Source organism: Antennarius striatus, chromosome 8 (genome assembly GCF_040054535.1).
Source record: "Antennarius striatus isolate MH-2024 chromosome 8, ASM4005453v1, whole genome shotgun sequence".
NCBI lineage: Eukaryota > Metazoa > Chordata > Actinopteri > Lophiiformes > Antennariidae > Antennarius > Antennarius striatus.
Window position 1 is genome coordinate 13,811,504 of NC_090783.1, and position 14,686 is coordinate 13,826,189.

General features: G+C 42.4%; 1 protein-coding gene across 1 annotated transcript in view; it reads left to right on the forward strand.

The window, feature by feature from the left end:
• Window positions 1–14,686, forward strand: part of gpm6ab (glycoprotein M6Ab) — a 45,628-nt gene that overhangs the window by 12,303 nt on the left and 18,639 nt on the right. The gene's annotated exons all lie outside the window — the stretch shown is intronic.

Sequence of the window (14,686 nt, forward strand, 5' to 3'; positions counted from 1 at the left end):
AAAGGAAAAGAAGATTTTGTCCTGCTCTGCCCTTTTCATCTTCTTCCCCACCAGAGTCATCCCACACGCCACCATCCTATGCTGTTTGGCTACACTCTTGCCTACCACTACTTTGCCAGTCACTGATCTCCTTCAGATTACACCGTCTACACAAGATGTAGTCTACCCGTGTGCTCCTACCTCCATTCTTATAGGTTCACCCTATGTTCCTGCCTCTTTTGGAAGAAATTATTCACAATAGCCATTTCCATCCTTTTTGCAAAGTCAACCACCATCTGTCCTTCTGTATTCCTCTCCTGGATACCAAACCTGCCCATCATCCCCTCATCACCTCCGTTTCCTGCACTAACATGTCCATTGAAGTCTGCACCAATGACAACTCTCTCATTTTTAGGTATGCTCTGCATCACTACATCAAAGTCCAACCAGAATTTGTCCTTCTCCTCCAGCTCACATCTTTACTGTGGAGCATACCCACTAACAACATTGAACACCACACCTTCGATTTCTAGCTTCAGACTCATCACTCTATCTGACACTCTTTTTACCTCTAGGACATTCCAAACAAACTCCTCCTCCAAGATAACTCTTACTCCATTTCTCTTCATATCTACACCATGATAGAACAACTTGAAACCTGGTCCTAAACTTCTAGCCTTGCTACCTTTCCACCTGATCTCCTGGATATACAGTATGTCTACCTTCCTCCTCCGCATGTCATGTCAACCAAGTCTCTACCTTTTCCTGTCATAGTTCCAACATTCAACATCCATACTCTCAGTCCTACACTCTTGGCGTTCCTCTTCTCTCACGTCCTACAAACACACTTCCTCCTCTCCTCCTTCGACCAACAGTAGTCCAATTTCCACTGGTACCCTGTCGGTGAACAGCACCGATGGTGGTCGTTGTTAACCCGGGCCTGTTCGGTCAACATGAACAACCTGCTTGTTACAACCCAGCTAGAGGAACGCGGAAATAACATAACAACCCAGATTTTGAAGGGGGGAACCGATCCGGTATGGAAGTCATATATTCGAATTGCATATTGATTTGGCAAAAGTTTTACATCGGATGCCCTTCCTGACACAACCCTCTGTATTTATCTGGGCTTGGGACCGGCACAATAAGACACTGGCTTGTGCCCTCTTGGGGCTACATTACCCTCCTGTGGCTACATTGTTAATTATTAAAACACAACCTCTAAAAGATAGTTTTGATAAAATCCTCTTCCAATCATTTAGCCTCCCTTCCACTTTTTCAAAAACATTTGCAATCTTTTTTGTATAATGTTTTTGTCTCCCAGATAACCTCCAAGGTAAACCCATTTTTTTCCATTGGAGCCTATCTGGGAGTCTGATCTCTTCCAGCACACCTCCCACCATGAGAGTTTCACTCTTTGCCCAGTTCGCTCTGGCAGAGAAGATCTCACTAAAAAGTTTTACAGTTCTAAAAAGTCTACATCATTCTGTTTATTAATTGCAACAACAATATAAGTACACTCTCAATGTCTCCATACAGGGCCTGAATCTTGTTAGATCTGAAATCAAAACTTTTTAAGGTGTGCCACAAGTACTTGTGTTCAACTCTATCAAAAGCCTTTTCTTGGTCTATGGAAATAAGACCAAGTTCTGTGCCCACTGAACTCGGAAGTTCCAAAACATTACAAATTAAATGTACATTATCTGTAATTAGCCTTCCCGGTACACAGTAAGTCTGGTCCACGTGAAAATCCTGCTTGTTACAACCCAGCTAGAGGACTGGGGAAATAATATAACAACCCAGATTTTGAAAGGTGGAACATTTGATTTAATTTGATTCTCTCTCTAATGACCAGGTATTTAACTCAGGCATTTCTTTTCTTTACAAACTAAAGATCGAGGTCAATGCGCTGTACGAAGATAACCAAAATTTCAACAGAGGATTCACTACAATATACAAACTTCCAAAACTTCACTAACTAAAAAATTCAAATGGAACACAAAACACTAACAGATCTTAACAATGCTCTGAAAGGAATTCACTATACACAATCCCAGTTTGACAGGCTCAGGGGCGTGCTGCTACACATGCTGCTTGCAGAGTTTTTAAAGCATCCATGCCAGGTCACGAGGCAGGGCTTGGGCCTGGCAGGAAGACAACACACCAAACAGAAGATGAGCATGGTGAAGGGGTGTGGCTAGAAGTCCCAGAGACACCGCACCTGGCACTGACAAGGGAGGGTGGAGCATCCTGGAGCACTGAAGTACCAGCAGCTCAGAGGCAGGGTTGCAGAGGGATACACAATATTACTTACCTACTTAATTACGCCTTACACCCCTGCTGGGGTATAGGCCATCGACAAGGGACCTCCAGAGTACAGGGTCACTGGCGTTCTTTTCTATCTGCGACCAGGTGCATCCCAGTCTCTTGGTATCTGCCTGGAGATCCCGCCACCAGGTTTTTTTTTTTGGCCGGCCTCTGTTTCTCTTCCCCTGGGGGTTCCAGGTCAGAGCCTGTCTGGTGGTGTTTGACTCTGGTTTGCGTAGTGTGTGTCTGATCCATCTCCATCTTCTACGTCCAATTTCATCTGCTGCTGGGAGTTGTGTCTTCGTCCAGAGATCGTTGTTGCTAATCTTGTCCAGCCAGATTCTTCTGAGACATTTGTTTGTGAAGGTTTGCAGTTTATTTATTGGGCACAAAGTGCCCAATAGAGCAAAACGGATTTGACATTGGAGTTAAAGATTCCGATTTTTGTTGCTAGCTGTATCTCTCTAGAGCGCCAGATGTTCCTGAGAAGCAGAAATGATGTTCTTGCCTTACCTATCCTAGCTTTCACATCAGCATCCGTACCTCCCTGACTGCTGATGATACTCCCCAAGTAGGTGAAGGACTCTACTTCTTCTAACATGGTGTCTCCTTGAGTGATTGGTTGAGTGCTGGTTGTGTTTATCCTCATGCTTTTTGTTTTTCCCTCATGGATGATAAGTCTTACTTGTGAGGATATATCTGCCAGTCTATTTGTCTTATCTTGCATCTGATGATGATTATGTGACCTTAGTGCCAGGTCATCTGCAAAATCTAAATCGTCCAGCTGTGTCCATAATGTCCACCGGATTCCATTCTTCCTTTGTTCAGTTGTTGTTCTAATAATCCAGTCAATGACTAATAAAAACAAGAATGGGGATAATAGACAACCTTGTCTGACCCCGGTCTTAATCGGAAACGGGTCTGTTAACTGTCCGTTGTGTATCACTTTACAAATCATTCCAGAATAGCTGTTTTTAATGATGTTCACTAGCTTAGTGGGTACACCATGGTGTCTCAATAACTTCCAGGTTGTTTCTCTATGTATGCTATCGAATGCTTTTTCATAATCGACAAAATTCACATAGAGTGGTGAGTTCCACTCTAATGACTGTTCTATGATAATCCGAAGAGTGGCAATCTGGTCGACACATTCTTCCTGAATCCTGCTTGCTCGTCCCTTAGTTGCTGGTCAACTGCATCTTTCATTCTGTGTAGGATGACTCTATTTAGTAATTTCCCTGGCATAGAGAGCAGGGTGATCCCTCTGTAATTGTTGCAATTGCCCAGGTCTCCTTTCTTTGGGAGCTTGTTGATAAGGCCCTTCTTCAGTCAGAGGGTATCTCTTCTTCCTACCAGATCCTTTCCAAGAGTGGATGGAGCAGGCTAATGATGGTCTCTACATCTGCCTTTAGGGCTTCTGCCGGGATGTTATCTGGCCCTGCTGCTCTCCCACTCTACAGCTGTTTAGTGGCTTTCCCGATCTCCTCTCTGCTGGGTATCCGACTGTTGATGGGGAGGTCGGTCTGTGCTGGTTGGGTATCTGGGGGGTTTGCGGGTGAGGGTCTATTAAGCAGTTCCTCAAAGTGTTCCACCCATCTACTTAGTTGGCCGTCTGTTGTAATGTTTTTTCCATCCTTATCCTTGACCGGTCTTTCTGGCCTGTTATACTTGCCCGACAGCTTTCTTGTGGTGTCATAGAGCTGCTTCATATTCCCATTTCTGGCTGCTTCCTCTGCTTCATCTGCTAGGTTGTCGATGTATTTGCGCTTGTCCGCCTTAATGCATCTCTTTACCATTCTGTTGACATTTGTATACTCTTCTTGTGCCTTTTCCCTTGATGCTCTTGTGCGGCTATTTGACACTGTTGCTTTCTTCTCTTTTCTTGTTTGGATTTTTTGTTGAGTTTCTGTGGATATCCACTCCTTTGGTTAAAATTTCCTGTAGCCGAGCACTTCTTGGCATGTGGATGTTAGTGCATTTTTGATATGTTGTCACTGACTTTCGGTGCTGCTGTTGTCTTCAAGCAGGTCCTGGAGAACTTCAAATTTGTTTGATAGTTTCAATCTGTATTCTTGTTTTTCTGGCTCCCTCAATAGGCTCATGTTGTATTTCTGTCTGTTAGCTGTTTTCTCTGTATTGTTCTTATTTAGTTTGAGTTTCAGTCTAGCAGTTAGCAAGTGATGGTCTGATGCTACATCTGCTCCCCTTTTAACTGTCACCTTTTGTAGTGATCTTCTGAACTTCTTGCTAATGCAGATGTGATCTATTTGGTTCTCTGTTGTGTGGTCAGGTGATACCCATGTTGCTTTGTGTATCCTCTTATGAGGGAAGATGCTGCCTCCGATAACAAGCTTGTTAAGTGCGCAGATATCCATGAACTTCTCTCTGTTTTCACCCATTTCTCCAAGCCCATGTGTTCCCATCACCTCTTCATATCCAATGTTTGCTTCTCCTAACTTTGCATTAAAGTCACCCATAAGGATGGTGATGTCCTTCTCTGGATATTTGTCCATTATGTTCGGAAGTCTGTCATGGAACTCCTCTTTTTCTTCTTCTTTACTGCCGTTCGTTGGAGCGTAGCATTGGATGACATTCATCTTTATTTTTTCCTGTGTTGTTCTGAACGATGCTGTGATGATCTTTGATCCATAGGCCTCCCATTCTATTAGTGCTCTCTGTGCGGCTCTTGATAGCATGAGAGCTACCCCTTCTGTATGTAGGGCACCGTCATCTTCATGGCCTGAGTAAAGCAGCAGTTCTCCACTCAATAGTCTTTTCTGAGCCGATTGTGTCCATCTTTCCTCACTAATTCCCAGAAGTACAAGATTGTAGTTTTTCATGTCTTGTGATATTTGGAAGGTTTACCCAGCTTGGTACATTGTTCTCACATTCCATGTTCCGATGGTAATGTTCTTCCTGGTTGAGAGAAGGATGGTCGGTCCTGTGGCTTCCAGGGGCTGCTGGCTTTCACCACACAACATCATGCGTCTTCTAACTGAAGGGCTCCTCTCTTCCAGGCCTGTGTCCTCTGTTGGTTTTCTTGTCGGCGTTTCTGTAACTGCAAGTGTTTTACGGGGTGGGGTTGTTAGCCTCATGCCCAACCCCCAACCTGGAGGACCAGGTGCTGCTTTTCGTCCGACCTCTACTCTAAAACCTGCCCGGCATGGTTGCACCTACTGGGGGTATGAACCCCCTCAGGTATAGCCTTCAGAGTCACGGAGGCACGCAAGCCTCCCCACCATGGCAAGGTAGCAGCACAGGGGAGGGGGATATACAATATAAGGAATTCATATGAGCTGCAGCCGTAACACTGCTCTGTCACTTTTCTTAGTCTGTTGGCTAAGACCTTGAGAGGACCTTGTAGTCTGTGCAGAGGAGGGACACTGGCCGCCAGTTCCTGATGTCCTACTGTGTTTCCTTTGTTTCACAGGAGTGCGAGGATTGCCCTCCTACAGCTCAGGGTCAGCCGATTTGTCATCGGGCTTTCCCTGAGCACGGAGAGTAGGTCCTCCCCAATCACTGCCCAAAGTTCTTTATAGAATTCAATTGGCAGACCATCTAGGTCAGGAGACTTGCCAGATTCCATCCCCTGCAGGGTGATGTAGGCATCTAGGCAGTTATTACTGCCTGCTGATACCTTTGGCAGACCGGGGAGAAAAGTTGCCAGTATTTCAGGTTTCACGGTGTACTCAGAATGAAACAGTTCTTCATAGAAACCTGCAGCATATCCACGGATTTCTGCACTTTTCTCCAGCACCCTACCATCCGTGGATCGCAGATAGTGGCTCAACCTCCTCTGTCCATTAATCCTCTCCAGCCCCAAAAAAAAGTGAGAGGGGTCATCAATCAGAGTAATGTTATAGAACTTATTGCATACCATGGCGCCCCCAGCTAAAGCACATTTTTGGTCTTTGAGGGCTGTAATGAGCCCTCTTTCTCCCATAGACTCTGCTAAAGTCTGCAGTTCCACCACATGTCCCTCCAGATCTCGGATAGACCTGACCAAGTCACCAGAGATATTCTGAATGCACAGTAGACACAGATTATTGATCTGTCATCCTGCCATTGCTGCAGAGAGCTAAAATCTATCAGAGAAGTGTCGCATTTTTATGTTATTAATAGAAATACAACACTGTACAAGAGCGTGATCTGTAAAACCAGCTGCCAATATGGAACAGTTCTTAAAAACACTAAAATGGTGTTTAAAACAATAAAATCTGTCTAATCGTGACATGGATTGTGTGTTCTGTCTGCAGCCTACCCATGTGTACTGTCTACTTGCTCCACTAAAATTCCTCCACAGATCAGTCAGATCATTTGAATTTATAAAATCTTTCAGCTTTTTGTTCAATGCGGCATGAGTCTCTTGGTGATTCCTGACTAAAATTAGGTTTTCCGTACAATTAAAGTGCCCTCCTTAAAACAGCTCACCTCTGCTGCATTTCTGAACTTCATTATTTAAAACATTAAAAGAAAAAGCGACTCTATCTGTGCCTACAGTTGGAGCATCCACACAGATAAAAATCAACATCTTCCTTTCAACCGTTGCTCGTACTTTAAAATGTGGCCCGGCATGATGTCTTTCACTAAAACAGAACAAGGTTTAAAAGCACAAGAAAATAAAATCCCCACTCCACCCACGGTGCTGGTTTTGTGGCTAAAATACATTTCTTCGCTCCAGTCTCACTTCCAATTAACTTTTCTTTTCCACAGTGCTGTGTATTTCATGGACACATAAAACTATTTTTTTTACATTCATCAAACTAAAAACAGGCTCTTTCTCCATGTCCCTCGCTCCATCAATGTTCAGTGTACCTAGTTTAAAACTGCACATGTAAAAAATGGAGCTAAAAACAAACAAGTACTTAAAACACAGGCTTAAAAAGGCAGACAAAATTAAAAACCAACTACTCGTTGGACAAAAAACAGGTTTTTTATTTTTCCCATTATTTTCTTCAGTCTAAAAACTCCTTGGTCGGTAAAAACTGGTTGCTCACTTCCTTCTGGTTTTTTCAATAAAAACGGATGCTATCAAAAAACATGTTGAGGTCAGGAAAGAAAATTTCCATTTTAACCCTTAGGCCTTTTGTATCATGCAAGAATTTTTAAAATCTTTTGTGAATCATATTTTTTGTTTACGACTTCTTTCAGAATGCTTTAATTTTCACTGTCAGAGCTACTGGTATAAATCGGTGTCACTTTTATTATTTCTTGTGTCTTGAGTTTTTTCTTTTTGAAGCTAATTTTAAAAATTTCTCCATTAACATGTCCTCCTCCTCCTCCAGCAGAGACTCTGCCACTCTGGCATAAGTCTCTCTGGCCCCATCAATCTCCTCCAAATCACCCTGAGAACTATAATTAACATTATCTGTGCTTTGTGTGTCGGTTACTTGTCTTGCCATTATTTAATCACCCGTGTCCTGTGTGTTGCTTTGTGGCTCCGGGTTGGTGATCGGCGAGTGAGCAGGGAAGGGGGTCGTGGTTGTGGTCGTGGAACCCGTACTGCAGCACTGAAAGCTGCTATAGCTGCGTAAGAAGCGATGGGGCTTTTCCTCAGTTCTGCAGTGGACGCAGCAGTGGGAGCCGTCGGTCGTGCAGTTGGAGCTGCTGACGTGACCGGCCACATAGCAGCTGATGGCTGGTTCTTATCGTCCTTCTCCGGACAGGAGCGGCTGAGATGTTTAACTGTAAACTGTATAATCAAAGTTGTCAACTTTGAACACGAAGATGGTCAGCTCTTCATCAGTCTTTTTAGGGACCATCGAATTGGTCTCCTGAATGAGACGACGTGCTTCAGGTGGCTTGCAGCCAAGTGGGATCTTCTTAATAGGAGACGGGAGTTGACCGGGACAACTCCTCCAGGACCCTGTTGCTGTTGAATGGTGGTGCATTAGAAATTATCACCTTCTTAGCGGGGTTCGACAGGGTGAGGGCGGCGGTGAAGGTGTTCTGAATTGCCATGCCACTCTCAACTACCTGGTTCACCTTTTCAACGCTATCAAGAAATATCACCACCATGCTGTTCATTCGGTAGGCTGACTTTATGCTGCCGTACCCAACCTTCTCTCCTGCCGCTAAACTCACCTCTTCCACCAAGCAGCTGACTACTGGTGCCGGTTTAATGGCATGGCAATGTGTCAGCTGCTCAAACCCGGAGCTCACCTACATGTTACCCCTGTGGGCTACCAGATTGCCCCCTAATCCCCCCCAAAACACCCACAAATGTAACTGTGATTAAACTATATTAACAGAAATGTGAATAAACATGAAAAAATAGGCAAAAAACAGAATGAAAAATATACTCACACTCCTCACACTTCCTCTCATGTCCTTTCCCAGCATGCACCAAGAGAAAGAGAGAGGAGGGGGGGGAGAAAGGATAAGCAACAGATTTTGGAGAGTGAAAGAAGGAAAGAAGAACACCTTTAAAAAGGAAAGTTCTTCTTTCTCTTCTCTATGCAAGTTCATTACCTTCCATTGACAAAAACAAAAATCCTCTTAAAGCAAGGTCCATTCTATGTCTTGTAAATGTCTTCAATCCATGCTTATGATCCAATTTATGAACATTTAAAATTATCCCTGTGCTTTTGCATGTCTGTGATAAAATTAATAAATAAGAAAATAGATCTGTTAATATAGATGAAAATTAAAATTATTTTGATCCAACAGCTAGAACAAACAAGTTAACAGTTGCAACTTAAAAAGGCCTCTTGGTTGTCTTGGTGGTTGTGCCGTGACGTATAGTCCTCTGTCGTGGCAGATCTGGGAATGTGTATGATGTTTTGCAGGTGTGGAGGTTGTTTGTGTCCCTCTGGAGTGATGCAGCCTACCTACCACTAGTCGGTGGTAGCACACTCTGAACTGGCAGAGAACCATTTTGAAAAACATTTTAATTTGTCACCTCATTTCAATAATACATTTTTGTACTAAAGGGATTATATTCAATGAAAATCATCAAGTCATGTACATCATCCCCACTATCTGATCTCATTGTAACATGACATGTCAGGGCACTGGACATCCCATTCCTGCCTCAAATTTATTCTGGTAGGTTAGGTTGGCTGAGATGAGCACTGATGCAAACAGAGTCGTTAACCTTTTTTAATAAATATGAATCCAAGCCACATTACATGAAGATACAGACATTAACATGCTGTTTAGTGACATATTTAATGGGTGTGACAAGTCACAGTTTGTGATAGATGAATACATGAATTTGCTTTATATTTATTCAGAAAATCCTCCCTGATCGCTGTAAAGTCCTGGAGGCTGCTGTCGATTCCTGGCAGTGTTACCAGATTTCACTGTCTACAGAGCTGCTCCAACATTAGTCTGTGGATGACATCATCTCTACAGAGTCTCTGCACTGTTTGGTGGAGGGAGGGGCTCAAATTCTCCATTCACGCATATAGTCAAGAAACGTTTATCAGTTTATGTTTATCAGTTTATATTTACATTACTCAGTTTTTATATCAGTTGACTTTATTTTCAAGTATAATGGTCTTCTATGTATAATTTCTGTTATGCTGAATTGGTTTTGTGATAGAGATGTTATAAGAGGAGTAGCAATAGTCTGTTTGTCTGTCTGTTGTCTGCCTCTCTCTCTACAGAAGTTGTGACAGAAAAATCTAATTCGCAAAAGATAAAAAAAGGCCTGCAAGACACAAAAGGTTCTAGGGCAAAAGTAGAAATTTTTTTTCCTGACCTCAACATGTTTCTGGATAGCGTAAAACAAGAAGCGGTGAACCAGTTTTTACAGACCAAGAGTTTTATAGATTGAGAAAACTAAGGAAAAAAGTAAAATATATGATTTTGTCTGGGTTTTTTTTAGTTTGATAAATTTTGAAAGGTTAGATGTTTCTTTGTTCAGAAAACACACAGTACTATTGAAAATCCTCTTTACCTGAATCTCTTTTGGATTTTGTGTCAACGTGATTATTTTGTAATTTGACTTTTATGAATAATCGTGATGTTAAAAATCATCTCTCTTTCTCTCTCTATCTATCTATCTATCTATCTATCTATCTATCTATCTATCTATCTATCTATCTATCTATCTATCTATCTATCTATCTATCTATCTATCTATCTATCTGTCTATCTGTTAAAATGTTCAGTCTTCCATGGCTAAACAGAAAACTAGATTAGCAGCTTGGAGAATCATTTCTAGAAGACATGCTAGGGATTGTATATTTGTGTGATGTGTGTATGTGATGTGTTTGTGGATGCTGAGGATTAACATTAGAGTCAGATTACAAATGTATGAGCCAGAGTAACAGAGTATTTTCTATTAAATTAACAGATTAGCATTAAAAACTGGGGGGAAAAAATCGACAAGGTGATTTCTTTTCTGAATAAAGCCATCTTTAAGCTTTGGCATTGATCTTTCTTTCTCAATTGGATATTGTTGTGCTTGGTATTCCAATTTTTTAAAGGTCAGATTTAATATCTTACATGTTTGGCATTCATTTGGAGCAAATTTTAGAATGAAAGGACCACTTGACTGAACACTCAATTTTGAAATTGTAGTGCTACATCTTAAGCAAGAAGATCTTTGGTTTGGTTCCACCTGGGGCCTTTCCCCTTGTTCCTATGGATTCTGTCCGGGTTCTCTGGCTTCCTTCTAGCACTCTAAATTGACCACATGTATGGATGTGAGTGTGAATGGGTATTTGCCTATCTTTGTGACCCTGCAATAACTTAGGAAATTACACATTTTGTTGCTGCCTCAACTCGTAGTCAACTGGGATAGGTAAACTCAATGAATTGTACTCTTCTTTTTAACAGTAAAAACCAGTAGGGCTGGAGTTTGATTCTTTTCAGTGCAAATATACAGTATATTTATACTTTTCCTGTGCTGAACTGCATCTTACTTTAAATAATGCAGAGGGTCTCAACCTGTCGTTTTTCATTAGAACATGCCTTTGACTCCTGAGTGCATCTTCAGGCCACAGCTTTTTTCTCTGTATCTCTCACACTACACACTTATCTTAATAATCCTCTCGAAGCAAAGATATAGTGATCCTGAGAAGCACAAACACAAGGTTGAAGAAGCAAATAGTGAAAAAATCAAGCTAAATGGTGCTATCCAAATTATTGCCTAATGAGCACTTGAAAATTTGTGCATTTAGGTTAGGGTTAGTTTGAAAAGGAAAAGCGTACTAAGCATGCATATACTGTGTAGGATATTGTTTCATTATACAGCTCCACTATACGCAACGCAATTTGGTTTAACACATGAAGGTGTCACTTGCAGAAGAGGGGTAAGTGCAGAGGCATCTAGGCTAGGTTAGCGGATCGTTCTCACCGGCCGGCTATCACATTCACCAACGAGCACTCGCTGGACAATAAACTGGATTACATCCACCTGCTCCGGTCATCATCTAAGTTCATGGATGAGTGTTGTGTCTTTGTGTTTGTGGAAACATGGCTCACCAACACCGTCCCAGACTGTGCCATTCAGCTGGCCTGGCTAACATGCTACTGGGTTGACAAAGCGCTCGTTGGGTGGGGGGACTCTTTGTTTACATTTGGGATGCTTGGTGCCTCGACACTGCTGTGGTCTACACACACTGCTCTCCTCCGGTGGAGTTTATGATCATCAGATGCTGGCCATCCTAACTGCCTAGGGAGTTTTCTGCCATATTGCTGGTAGCAGTATACATCCCTCCCACCTCTAGCAACAACAGAGGCCTGTACCATAAAGCTGGATTACGGCTTAGCGAGATAACTTCAGGCTTAACCCTGGCTTTTCGGTACCATAAAGGTGGCTGACTTTCTAACGGGCTACGTTGTCGCGGTAACCTATGCTGAACACCTAACCTGTTCTGGAGCAGGATAAGTTCAGGATAAGAGCTCAGCAGGTATAACAGCCCCACCTACTGACCAATCAGTTCTCTTGGAAAATGGACTGTCCATTTTATGACAACCCGGTGGATCTTGGTGCACAGCTTGTGCGAAGAGCGCTCAGGCGCAAGAGAATATTTAGAGATCGCTGTAATCCGTTCAAAATGCCTGAACAATCACTGTAAGAAAGGTACAGGTTTTGGGGAGAGGGGTTACATTACATCTGTCAGCTGCTGGAGCCTTACATCAGTAATGTAATGCACCGCAACCCCGCGCTGACAGTCCCGCAGACAGTGTGCATTACACTGAGGTTTTTTGCCACAGTTAATATATTTCTTAGTGATGTTCGTAATTATTATGATGTCCTTCAATCCCTCGTTGGATGGGTTACAAGCAAGCCACAGATAAAATGCCATTAATCAATTATTTTTTTTTTTTAGTAAATCATGGATTGATTAATTCATTCATAGGTACTTTTATGTATTCTGTTGGTGATGCCGAAAACCTCGGGAAGAACACAGTATGTAGAGCTGTTCATAAAGTCGCGGGGGCTACAATCACATGCCAAAACGAAAAATGTCGTACACACACACAGAACATTTATGGAACACACAAATGTTACTGTAGTCAGATATACAAGTGCAGTCATAGTGGGGAAGTAATATTATAATGGCACTAACTTCCGCATGGACACAGTTGGTGATTTTGTGCCAGCGATCCTTGCGCCGTTTGGCAGCTGCAACTGTGGTGCTTTTTGCCTGGACTATTGATTTGTATTGCTCGTATTTATTCATTATTATTGTTTGCTCCTCTGTTGTGAAAAATACGGCTCGGGCCAGTTTGTTGCATGTTTGCGATTGGTCGCATGCAGCAACCTCCGCCCTTTTTATGTAAGCGCACACAGATCTAGAGTGGACATGCCTCAATTGAATTAGTGAGTTCATAGCCGGCTTTATGGTACCGAAAATCCGGAGGGTGGATGTTTCGGTAAGTGAGCCAGATAAGTAAGAGGCAGCCCGGCTAGGTTCATCAAGCTTTATGGTACAGGCCTCAGGAGTGAGGCACTGAATAAGCTCCACCCAGATGCCAGCCCACTCCACCCAGATGACAGCCCAGATGCCTTCCTCATTCTGGCGAAGGACTTCAACCATACAAACCTCAAGAGTGTGTTTCCCAAATTACAGTACATGGACATATCAACTTTGCTACCAGAGGAGCTAACATCCTGGACAATGTTGGACAACGACACATAAAGATGCCTACAAAGCCCGCGCCCTCCCCCACCTTGGGGCATCAGACCACACCACTGTTATGCTGATGCCGGCATACAGACTGCTCATTAGAGTTGTCAGACCTGCAAAAAGGTAGATATGGTTGTGGCATGAGGTGTTTTCACAGGCACTCCAGGACTGCTTCTCCAACACAGACTGGAGCTTATTCAAAGATGCATCTTTGATCTATGCAAATAGGTCAGGGTAAAATTTTGAATTCAGGGGTGTCACAGGATGTTGCGGTCTGTGACTGCAATGGTTCTTAATGAAATTGTGTAAGTCAAAGATCCATAATCAGTCTCTGATGTAGAATGATATCAGCATTTAAAAAAAGTATCTAAATGGCTTTGGCATTACTTGGCATTACATTACAGCTGGCATGAAAAATATGAAATCGAGACAGGAAGAGATCCTCTTTCACAGAAGTATGCGTTATGATCCTGAGCCCCAAAATCTTCTGTTAATTGTGACATAATTCTTTAGAGAATTTAAGTCTATATGAGTGGCACTTTTTACGATTTGATGTAATCGTCAACATAATCTGCCCTAAAGCATGTTGTCTATAGGTTGCCATGGTGATTTATGAGTCTCATTGACTGAAATATCAGGCATGGCCTCGATATTACTTGACAAACCATAAATACTTCTTCATAGTTAAGCATCAGGATCAATGTGTGTTGTGTAAAGATGGACAACAGATGCATGGAATTATGTTTTGCATATCAATCACCAGAAACTTAACCCTTATTACACTATGAAGGTGCTCCCGCATTCAGATCACATGATGTTTTTAAACCATTTGTAACAAGTAAAGTCTGTCACATGGATTGCTGCATGCATGTTTACGTGACAGTACAGATGTCAAACTGTACTCCAGTTTTTATTTGGAGCCAATTGACCCCAGAAAACTGGAGATATGATTGTTTACATTTGATCTAAGACAAGCTGTACAAATGGCTTCTGTTATTGGCATGATCAGATGAGGGGCACCGTATTTCTGTCCACACAGTCGCCATCGTACAAGGTGGGATGGATTTGTGCGTTTTGTCACGTGATGCAAACATGTACCGTGATTCTTGCATTTCACATGGCACTGCGTCTTGATTTGAAAAACTCCTTTGAAGAGTGGCATAAGTGACAAAAACTATATATAGTTATGATAGAAGCCTATGGCAACCTTTTTGGAGTTCAAGATCAATTTGATAAGCATGTTTTTGGTTTTTATGTGCAACAAAATACAATTTTTCGATTTTTAAATTTGACTGTGCGTGTCTATTTTGCCC